This window comes from Gorilla gorilla, chromosome 11 (assembly GCF_029281585.2).
Source record: "Gorilla gorilla gorilla isolate KB3781 chromosome 11, NHGRI_mGorGor1-v2.1_pri, whole genome shotgun sequence".
NCBI lineage: Eukaryota > Metazoa > Chordata > Mammalia > Primates > Hominidae > Gorilla > Gorilla gorilla.
The window spans coordinates 100994427-101006658 of NC_073235.2; positions in this window are offsets into that span (position 1 = coordinate 100994427).

A 12232-nucleotide genomic window follows, 5' to 3' on the forward strand; every position below is an offset into this window, starting at 1 on the left:
CTACTGTTGATTAGCATTTAGGTTGATTCCATGCCTTTGCTATTGTGAATAGTGCTACCGTGAATATACACATGGATATGTCTTTATGGTAGAATGATTTATATTCCTTCGGGTATAATCCCAATAATGGGATTACTGGGTTGAATGGTAGTTCTATTTTAAGTTCCTTGAGATGTCACCAAACTTCTTTCCACAGTGGCTGAACTTGTTTACATTCCCACCAGCAGCATATAAGCATTCCCTTTTTTTTCCTACAGCCTCACCAGCATCTGTTATTTTTTGACTTTTTAATAGTAGCCATTCTGACTGGCAAGAAACAGTATCTTAGTGTGATTTTGACTTGCATTTCTGTAATGATTAGTAATGTTGAGCATTTTTTATATGCTTGTTGGCTACACGTATGTCTTCTGAAAATTGTCTGTGTCCTTTGCCCACTTTCTAATGGGGTTGCTTGTTTTTTGCTTGATATTTTATTTAAGTTTCTTGTAGATTCTGGATATTAGATCTTTGTTGGATGGATAGTTTGCAAATATTTATGCTATTCTGTAGAAATAAACTCTCTTGATCATTTATTTTGCTGTGTAGTAGCTCTTCAGTTTAATTAGGTCCCATTTGTCAGTTTTTGTTTTTGGTGCAATTGCTTTTGGTGTCTTCATCATGAAATCTTTGCCAAAGTCTATGTCCAGAATGGTATTTCCTAAGTTTTCTTCTAGGGTTTTATATAAAACTATAAAGTTTTAGGTTTTACATTTAAGTCTTTAATCCATCTTGAGTTAATTTTTGTATATGGTGAAAGGAAGAGGTAGAGTTTTAATCTTGTGCATGTGGCTAGCCAGTTATCTTGACACCATTTACTGAATAGGGGATCATTTCCCCATTTCTTGTTTTGGTTGAATTTGCCAAAGATCAGATAGCTGTAGGTGTGTGGCTTTATTTATGGGCTCCCTACTGTGTTCCATTGTCCTGGATATCTGTTTTTGTTTCAGCACCATGCTGTTTTGGTTATTGTAGCCTTGTGGTATAGTTTGAAGTAGGGCAATGTGATGCCTCCAGCTTTGTTCTTTTCGCTTAGAATTTCTTTGGCAATTTGGGCTCTTTTTTGGTTCCAAATGAATTTTAGGATAGTTTATTCTAATTCTGTGCATAATGTCATTGACAGTTTGATAGGAATAGCATTGAAATCTGTAAATTGCTTTGGGTAGTGTGGCCATTTTAACAATATTGATTCTTGATATCCATATGCATGGAATGTTTTTCCATATGTTTGTGTCATCTTTAAGTTCTTTCAGCAGTGTTCTGTAATTCTCATTGTAGACATCTTTGTCTCCCTGGTTAGCATTATTCCTGGGTATTTTATTCTTTTTGTGTCTATTGTGAATGGGATTGTGTTTTTGATTTGGCTCTCAGCTTGGACATTGCTGGTGTATAGAAATGCTACTAATTTTCGTACATTGATTTAGTATCATGAAACTTTGCTGAAACCAGTTGTTAGTCACATCTAGGAGGTTTTGAGCAGAGAGATGAGGTTTTCTAGGTGTAAAATTATATTTTCTGCAAACAGATAATTTGATTTCTTCTCTTTCTATTTGGGTGCCTTTTATTTCTTTCTACTGACTGATTGTTCTGTTGTTTGTGTCCTTTGCCCACTTTCTAATGGGGTTGCTTGTTTTTGCTTGATATTTTATTTAAGTTTCTTATAGATTAAGAACATTGTACTATGTTGAATAGGAGTGGTGTGAGTAGACATCCTTGTCTTGTTCCTGTTCTCAAGTAAAATGCTTCCAGCTTTTCCCTGTTCAGTATGAAGTTGGCTGTGGGTTTGTCATAGATGGCTCTTATTATTTTGAGGTATGTTCCATCAATGCCTAGTTTGTTAAAGGTTTTTAACATGAAGGGATGTTGAATTTTGTTGAAAGCTTTTCTGTATCTATTGAGATGATCACATAATTTTTTTTGTCGTTCTGTTTGTGTGATGAATAACATTTATTGATTTATGTACATTAAACCAACCTCGCATCCCAGGGATAAAGCCTGTGCTTGATCATGGTGGATTAGCTTTTTGATGTGTTGCTGGATTTGGTTTGCTAGTAGTTTATTGAGGATTTTTGCATCTATGTTCATGAAGGATATTGGTCTGAAGTTTTCTTTGCTTTGCTTTGCTTTCTTTTCTTTTTCTTTCTTTCTTTTTTTTTTTTTTTTTGTGTGTGTCTCTGCCAGGTTTTGGTATCAGGATGTGATGGTTAAAATTAGGTGTCAACTTGATTGGATTGACGGATGCCTAGATGGATGATAAAGGATGTTTCTGGATGTGTTTGTGAGTGTGTTGCCAGAGGAGACTGACATTTGAGTCAGTGGACTGGGAGAGGAAGATTCACTCTCAATGTAGGTGGGCACTATCCAATCGCTGCCAGTGCAGTGAGAATAAAGCAGGCTGAAGAAGATGGGAGAAGGTGGGATACATTTGCTTGCTGAGTCTTCTGGCTTTTTTTTCTTCTCAAGTGGGATACTTGCTTCTGCTCCTCTTGCCCTTGGATATCAGACTTTGGTCTCTGGGACTTACATAAGTGGATTCCCAGGAGCTCTGTGGCTTTGGTAGCAGACTGAAGGCTGCACTATCGGCTTCCCTGGTTTTGAGGCTTTCAGACTTGGACTGAGTCACTGGCAGCTTGAACCCTGTACCTGGAAAAGTCACAAGCACTCAATAACCTGTGATTGCAGTCTCAGGGGCTGACCCTTGCAAAGCCACAAGGGCAGAGCTGTCCAAGGCCTTGGGAGCCCATCCCCTGCACTAGTGTGCCTTGGCTGTGGGATGTGGAATCAAGAGAGATTATTTTGGAGCTTTAAGGCATAATGACTGTCCTGCTGGGTTTCAAACTTGCATGGGTCCTGTATCCCCTTTCTTTCGGCTGATCCGTCCCTTTTGAAATGAGAATGTTTACCCAATGCTTGTACCCTCATTATATCTTGGAAGTAAATAACTTGTTTTGATTTTACAGGCTGATAGGTGGAAGGAGATGAGTCTCAGATGAGACTTTGGACTTGAACTTGGGACTTTTGAGTGATTGCTGGAATTTGAGAGACCGTTGGGAAGGCATGCTTGTATTATGAAGTGTGAGAAAGATGTGCGATTTGTGAGGGGCCAGGGTTGGAATCATAGTTTGAATATTTGTCCCTGCCCAAATCTCACATTGAATTGTAATCCTCAGTATCAAAGATGGGGCCCAGTGGGAGGTGATTGGATCTTGGAGGTGGTTTCTCATGAATGGTTTAGCACCATCACCTTGGTGCTATCCTCACAATTGTGAGCGAGTGTTCAAGGAATATGTCTGTTTAAAAGTGTGTGGCATGCCTGCTCGTGCTCCCATTATTGCCATGTGTCTGCTCCCTCTTTGCCTTCTGCCATGATTGAAAGCTTCCAGAGGCCTCCCCAGAAACAGATGCTGCTAGGCTTTCTGTACAGTTTGCAGAACCATGAGCCAATTCAACCTCTTCTTATAAACTACCTACTATCAGGAATTTCTTAATAGCAGTGCAAGAATGGCCTAACACACGGGATAATGCCTGCCTCACAGAATGTTAGGGATGAATCCCTCCTCCTTAATTTTTTCAAATAGTTTCAGTAAGAATGGTACCAGCTCTTTTTATATGTCTGGTAGAATTCAGCTGTGAATCTTTCTGGTCCAGGGCTTTTCCTGGTTGGTAGGCTTTTATTGTTGATTCAATTTCAGAATATTTTATTGGTCTGTTCAAGGTTTCAATTTCTTCCCGGTTCAATCTTGGGAGATTGTATGTTTCCAGGAATTTATCCATTTCTTTTTGGTTTTCTAGTTTGTGTGCATAGAGGTGTTTGTAATCTCTCACTTTAAGTCAAAAGCTAGAAACAATTAAGCTTAGTGAGGAAGGCTTGTTGAAAGCTGAGATAGGCCAAAAACTAGGCCGTTTGTGCCAAACAGTTAAGCAAGTTGTGAATGCAAAGGAAAAGTTCTTGAAAGAAATTAAAAATGCTACTCTAGCGAACACACAAATGATAAGAAAGCCAAACAATCTTATTGCTGATATGGAGAAAGTTTTAGCAGTCTGGATAGAAGATCAAACCAGCCACAACATTCCCTTAAGCCAAAGCCTAATCCAGAGCAAGGTCCTAACTGTCTTCAATTCTGTGAAGGCTGAGAGAGATAAGGAAGATGCAGAATAAATGATTAAAGCTAGTAGAAGTTAGTGCATGATGTTTAAGGAAAAAAGCCATATTCATGACATAAAAGTGCAAGGTGAAGTAGCAAGTGCTGACGTAAAAGCCACAGCAAGTTATCCAAATCTAGCTAAGATAACTGATGAGGGGGGTGCTACACTGATTGATAGATCTTTCAAGGTGGATGAAACAGCCTTCTATTGGAAAAAAAGATGCCTTCTAGGACTTTCATAGCTAGAGGAGAAGTCAATATCTGGCTTCAATGCTTCAAAAGATAGGTTGACTATCTTGTTAGGGGCTAATGTAGCTGGTGACTTTAAGTGGAGGTCAATGCTCATTTACCATTTCTCAAATCATAGTGTCCTTAAGAATTATGCTAAATCTACTCTGTCTGTGCTCTATAAATGAAAGAAAATAGCCTGTATAACAACACATCATTTATAGCATGGTTTACTGAATATTTTAAGCACACTTTTGAAAAGCACTGCTCAGAAAAAAAGATTCCTTTTAAAATACTACTGCTTATCAACAATGTAGCTTGTCACTTAAGAGCTCTGATGAAGACGTACAAGAAGATTAATGTTTTTGTGCCTACTAAACACAATATCCATTCTGTATCCAATGGATCCAGGAATAATTTCACCTTTTGAATCTTTTTATTATTAAAAAAAAATCTTGTAAGACTACAGCTGCCATAGATAATGATTCCTCTGACAGATCTGAATGAAGTACATTGAAAACCCCTGGAAAGGAGTCACCATTCTAGATGCCCTTAAACGCATTCGTGGTTCATGGGAGGAGGTCAAAATATCAACATTAATAGGAATCTGGAAGAAGTTGATTCCAATCCTAATGGATGACTTTGAGTGGTTCAAGACTTCAGTGGAGGAAGTAACTAGAAGTGTTGGGAATCATGAGAAAACCAGAATTAGAAAAATGTGTTCAATCTCATGATAAAACTTGAATGTATGAGGAGTTGCCTCTTATGAAGAGGCAAAGAAAGTGGTTTCTTAAGATGAAATCTACTCCTGGTAAAGCTGCTGTGAACTTTGTTGAAATGACAATAAAGAATTTATAATATTTTATAAATTTAGTTGATAAAGCAGTGGCAGAGTTTGATAGGATTGACTCCAATGTTGAAAGATGTTCTACTGTGGGTAAAATGAAATCAAACAGCATCACATACTACAGAGAAATATTTCATGAACTGAAGAGTCCATCAACGTGGCAAATGTCATTGTCTCATTTTGAGAAATTGCCACAGCCACCCCAGCCTTCAGCAACCACCACCCTGCTCAGTCAGCAGCCATCAACATCAAGGCAAGACCCTCCACCAGCAAAAAGATTATAAAACTTGCTGATGGTTCAGATGACTGTTAACATTTTTTAGCAATAAAGTTTATTTATTTATTTATTTTTATTGAGACAGAGTCTTTCTCTGAAGTGCAGTGGCATAATCCTGGCTCACTGCAACCTCCAACTCCCAGGTTCAAGCAATTCTCATGCCTCAGTCTCCTGAGTAGCTGGGATTACAGGCACCTGCCACCAGGCGAAACTCATTTTTTTTGTATTTTTAGTAGAGTCAGGGTTTCATCCTATTGGCCAGGCTGGTCTTGAACTCCTCGCCTCAAGTGATCCGACCACCTGGGGCTCCCAAAGTACTGGGATTACAGGCATAAGCCACCATATTTGGCCAATAAGGTATTTTTAAATTAAGGTATATACATTATTTTTTAGACATAATGCTATTTCACACTTATTAGACTACAGTATTGTGTAAACATAACTTTTATATGCACTGGGAAAACAAAATTTTTGTGTGACTCACTTTATTGTGATATTTGCTTTATTGCAATAGTCTGGAACTGAACCCACATCTCTGAGGTTTGTTCTTATTTACAGCCAACTGATTTTTGATAAAGGCACCAAAAACATACATTGGGGAATGGGCACCCTCTTCAATAAAGTATGCTGGGAAAACTAAATATCCATATGCAGAAGAATGAAACTAGACCCTTACTCTTCACCATATAAACTCAACAATGAATTAAAGATTTAAATGTAAGACCCAAAACTATAAAACTACTAGAAGAAAACATAGGAAAAATACTTCAGAAGTTTGGTCTAGGCAAAGATTTTATGAGTAAGACTTCAAAAACAGGCAACAAAAACAAAAGTAGACAAATGAGACTCCATAAAACTAAAAAGCTTCTGCACAGCAAAGTAAACAATCAACAGAGTGAAGACACTACCTGTAGAATGGGAGAGAATATTTGCAAGCTATACATGCAATGAGGGACTAAGATCCGAAATATACAACCAACTCAACTCAACAGCAAAAATAATGATGTATAATCCCATTAAATATGGGCAAAATATCTCAATAGACATTTCCCCAAAAAGACAGAAATGGCCAAGTATATGAGCAAATGCTCAGCATCATTAATCATCAGGGAAATGCAAATCAAAGCCACAATGATGTATGATCCCACCTAACTTAGAATGGCTATTATCAAAAAGAAAAAATAACAAGTGCTAGTGAGAAAGTGGAGAAAAGGAACTCATATACTGTTGTTGGCAATGTAAATTGGCATAGCCATTATGGAAAACAGTATAGAGGTTTTTCACTAAAAATAGAATGATCATGTGATCCAGCAATCTAATTACTGATTATCTAAAGGAAAAGTCAGTATATTGAAGAGATATCTGCACACCCATGTTTATTGTAGCACTATTCATGTTAGACAAGATATGAATTAAGATAAGTGTTTATTAACAGATTAATGACTAAAGAAAATATGGTATATATTCACAATGGAATACTATTCAGCCATAAAAAAGATAAAATCCTGTCATTTGTGGCAACGTGATTGAGCCTAAAGAAGCAGTCCCCAACCTTTTTGGCACCAGGGAATTGTTTTGTGGAAGACAGTTTTTCCAGTGGGGTTTGGGAATGAGTGGGGGACAGTTTTGAGATGAAACTGTCCCACCTCAGATCATCGGGTATTAGATTCTCATAAGGAGTGCACAGTTTAGATCTCTTGCATGCACAGATCACAATAGGGTGCACACTCCTATGAGAATCTGAGGCCACCGCTGATCTGACAGGAGATGGAGCTCAGGAGGTAATGCTCCTTTGCTTGCCGCTCACCTCCTGCTTGGCAGCCTGGTTCCTAACAGGCCAGGGAGGCTACCAGTCCAAGGCCCAGGGGTGGCCCAGGGGTTGGGGACCCCTGTGCCTAGAGAGAGAACATTATGTTAAATGAAATAAGTCAGGCACAGAATGGTAAATACTGCATGTTCTCACGCATATGTCAGCACTAAAAATGTCGAGGTCAAAGAAGTAGAGGTAGAATTGTGGTTATTACAGGCTGGGAAGTGTAGCGAGGAGGAAAGAATACGAAGAGGTTTGTTAATGGATAAAAAAAATTATAGGGGAGAAAAGGATTAAGTTCTGGTGTACAATAGCACTAATGAGTGAATATAGTTAATAATAATTTATTGTATACTTTCAAAAGGTTGAAGGGAGGATTTTGAATGTTCCCAACACAAAGAAATGATAAATGTTTGAGGTGACAGATATACTAGTTACTCTAATTTGATCATTACACATTGTATACATGTAACAAAATATCATTCTGTACCCCATAAATATGTACAATTATTGTGTGTCAACTAAAATGAAAGAAAGATTTCCTGTGACAACAGGAAATTTAATATCTTTTTTATTTTGGAAAGAACACTGATTGGGTAAACGTGAGCCTGAATCCTAGACCTTCTATATGAACTTGAGCAAATTATTTAAGATTTCTTTGCCTCTTCTCCTAAACTGTAATCATAATGATACTAATATCCTTATAATGACTGAATAAAGATTAAAATAGGTAACAAATATTAATACTTGACATTTAATAAACACCCAATAAAGGGTAGATACATAATTATTACAGATATCTTTATATGCATTGCTTTCTCACAACCTAACACGTTTGCACAGTCCTGTAAGGATGATTAAATTACATGATCTATATATGTTGAAATACAATGCCTACTAAACACTCAATTAATTTTGGTTATTATTATTATAATGTGTTATGAGAGTTACATGTTACCCAGTGGCGTGCAATAAATAGTTCCATACAAAGGCTGACATTATAGCTCTGGTCAGTGGACTCACAGTTCTGATGAAGCTTTACAAAGCTCAGTGTCCATATTCTTAAGGTTTGGAGAGCTAGCCATCATGCAATTTTTCTAAAATCAGAGCTGATTTGATTATTTGCTTGTTTTTGTTTTTTGTTCAGTATAGTTTTCAGGGTACCTTGCTCAGCAAGGATGAATTTGCTAAAAGATTTTAGGAGGCTCCTATTTCACAGGAATATTCCCTGTATTAAGAGCTATTTTAGAAACATTCAAAATACTCCACAAACAATGGAAAACAATCCTTTTAGAAGTTTCCACCACAGAATGACCAGATCTGTTATTTTGTCACTCATTTTACAACCACTACAAGACGTACTGAAAAGGTTCTTTTCCATTCTGTCTAGACACCTTTTCCTAGACAACATCCTGAAACATAAGAATAAGCACAAAAATGAACATATTACATCAAACGTACCACTGAGAAGAATGATAAGTTTAACAGTTTCCCACGTGGGAGGCATATTGACGGTAATTATCTCTCCTCCTACTTCACTCAGCTTTATGAACTCCTCTGTCGTGGCTGGGAGGGTCTGGTCATGCCTCACCACATACTTGAAGCATGTTTTAATTGGCTGGAGGAATAGTGCAACTTGCAGGCAGAGGGAGTTAAAGGAAATTGGTGTTTTCTTTGGTGGGTAGGCTCTATGCTGCTCATTACTAGTACTCATGGGAAATTTATTCTCACAAGGTCCAAATGAGTTATCAGCATGTTTCAAATAATGTTATCAATTAGCAAGATGTTTTCAATAGTATGAAGCTTTTTCAAGGACATGTAACTACCCATGGGAAGTTATTTATTTCTTATGACAGGATTTTTTTTGTTGTTTTTATTTCTGCATACAGATTACAATTTTAAGTTAGCAGAACACCAGCTCACATGGAAACAGTCTCCTCTGTGAATTCTTTCTTTGGCTGACAGACATGAGATGTTAGCTGTCTAAGAAGACCTTCACACCAACACCTTCTTAGAAGATATTGTAAGATAACAATCCTTGAGTGGAACCTGAATTCTTTCTAAATGCTGCATGTAGGAAAACAAGAGGCAGTTCACACAACCACTTAACACCTCTTCTTAAAAGTGAATCCTTGAAGGAGTGGTGTTCAAATATTTAAGTACATTAGATACTTTATACACGCCACATCCAAAACGCTCAGTATTCCTAATACATTTCATTTTCTCCCCAGTTTTAATGGTTGATGCACAATCACATTAATTTCCTATTAATTTCTAGGAATGTGTACACAGTAGCCTTAGGAGAAAGAAGACAACTATTACTTTACATTTTTAATTGTTTTGTTTTCATGTCCCGAGAGAAAAATTAAAGTAAGTTAAAAAATTAACTCAGACACTCTATTTATTTTTAGGAAGACATATACCCCCCACAGGGAGACTATTACATGTTGTAATAATGTTCACAAACAGCTACTCTTTAAGTGTAACACTATTCTAAGCCTCTTTTCCTCCATTTTATTTCATATACATTTATGCATCTGCATGCATATATAACCACATGTATTTATATTTAGTAGGTATAATTTATTACACATAAATCTAAATATCTATCATATACAATAAATTAGAACCTAGCATGATACTAGCCATATATTGGAGATTCAATGAAAATGGTGGCTGTTTATATACAACGTATTCATTAAAAAACCCCAAAACTGATTATATGTGTCTTTATTTGATTAAAATAATGATTAAAAAAATGTAACCAGGCTGGGTGGCACAGGTGTCATTCATAACATTCACTGACATAATATGGTAAGGTTTTCCATGCATGCTATTTTCTGCTACCTCCTCACTGCCTTTAGGAGTTGAAATACAATATTAAATTGCTTACTGCAGATACCACAACACCTCATAATTATGGCTCTATGGAAATAATTTTCTCTAAATAAACCTGGAAACATATTTTTAGGGTTGCATTTTCTTTTTAGACTGGCAAATGCTCCAGCTTATCTCATTGCTCTATTTTACCCAGTGGAATTTTGCCAGCGGTGGATCTGATTGCACTCACTGCCTGAATCAGGTTCTTATGAAGCATTTCGTCTTCGCTGAAAATGCAAAAAATTCATAAACTAAGTTGAAAGTTACTGATGGACAGCCTTAGTGAATTACGTTTCCCATCAGCTGTCTTGAATCCGATTCCAGCATAGGAAGAATCACATCTGCCGATTCTACACCTGGAATCTGAAAGAGCGGATTCCTCAGCCTTTCCCAAAGAAATACAACACCACACTTGAAAAGATTGCATTTCCTTAGGAAATTATATTTCTAGTACTCTATATCTGATCATCTTAAAATCAGATGGAAAACATTTTACTTTCTATTTTTTTCCCTAGGCAGGTAAAATCTCTAGGTCATTTTTTTTGAGTCATCAATGTCTCTCATACAGAAAACGCAATTGTTGATTTGCTTGCCAAACAAAGCATAAAATAATTAACAGTGGTCTTGCAATTAAATAGTAATTTAGCCTCAGCTTTAATGTTTCAATTAAAACTTACTTAATAAGCATGCACGAGATGTATTTGCAGTGTATGCTGAGTAGTGATAAAAAACACTTGTTTTGCCCACTTTTGCAAACTGGTAGATAGAACATATTTGTTTACTTGTAACATGATAATTCCTCGAGGTGTGAACACTGGGGTATGGAAGAGGTGAAGAGACAAACATTATAACAGGTATTCTGCAGAAGTGTCAAGAGATGCAGAATGTTGCAACACAAACAAAAGATGGTGAATTGAAAATGATCTGTCCAGGGGTTGAACTAAAATTCTAAGAATGGCAAATAATAACATTATGTTGCTTGATTCATGCATCTTTAGAAAAATTCAAGATGGCTTCAAGATGGTATGTTAAATTGTAATTTTTAAACAGATATTAATTCATTATTAATGACTAGTATATATTAGGAAAAAACAGGAAACAATGTATTTGTCCTATTATATAAAGTAAAAATAATAATTATATTCCATTTCCTTAATTTAAAACATCACTTTTTTAACACAATAGGTTTTTTTGTTTGTTTGTTTGTTTGTTTTTTGAGGTGGACTCTTGCTCTGTTGCCCAGGCTGGAGTGCAATGGCATGATCTCAGCACACTGCAAACTCTGCCTCCTGGGTTCAAACTATCCTCCTGCCTTGGCCTCCCAAGTGGCTGGAACTACAGGTGTCTGTCATTACACCTCACTAATTTTTGTATTTTTAGTAGACACAGAGCTTCACCATGTTGGCCAGGCTGGTCTCCAGCTCCTGACCTCAAGTGATCTGCCCACCTTGGCATCCCAAAATGCTGGGATTACAGGTATGAGCCACTGAGTCCAGCCCACAGTAGGTAAAATTATCACCTGTTTAACTGAAGCCACTGATACTGACTTCTATATTATACTATTAAAAAGTTAAATAGGCTGGGCATGGTGGCTCATGCCTGTAATTCCAGCACTTTGAAAGGCTGAGGCGGGTGAATCATGAGGTCAGGAGTTTGAGATCAGCCTGACCAATATGGTGAAACCCCATCTCTACTAAAAATACAAAAATTAGCCAGGTGTGGTGGCGCGTGCCTGTAGTCTCAGCTACCCAGGAGGCTGAGGCAGAAGAATCACTTGAACTCAGGAGGCAGAGGTTGCGGTGAGTTGACATCATGCCACTGCACTCCAGCCTGGGTGACAGAGCAAGACTCCATCTAAAAAAAAAAAAAGAAAAAAAAAAAAAGTTATATAATAATTGAGAATAAATACTATTTGTAAGATATCAAACTGAATGTTTTTATTTTTGAATTCCAATATTTAAAAGTGAAACATTTCATTTATTTTAAGTAAATTCTCATAAACTGCATGT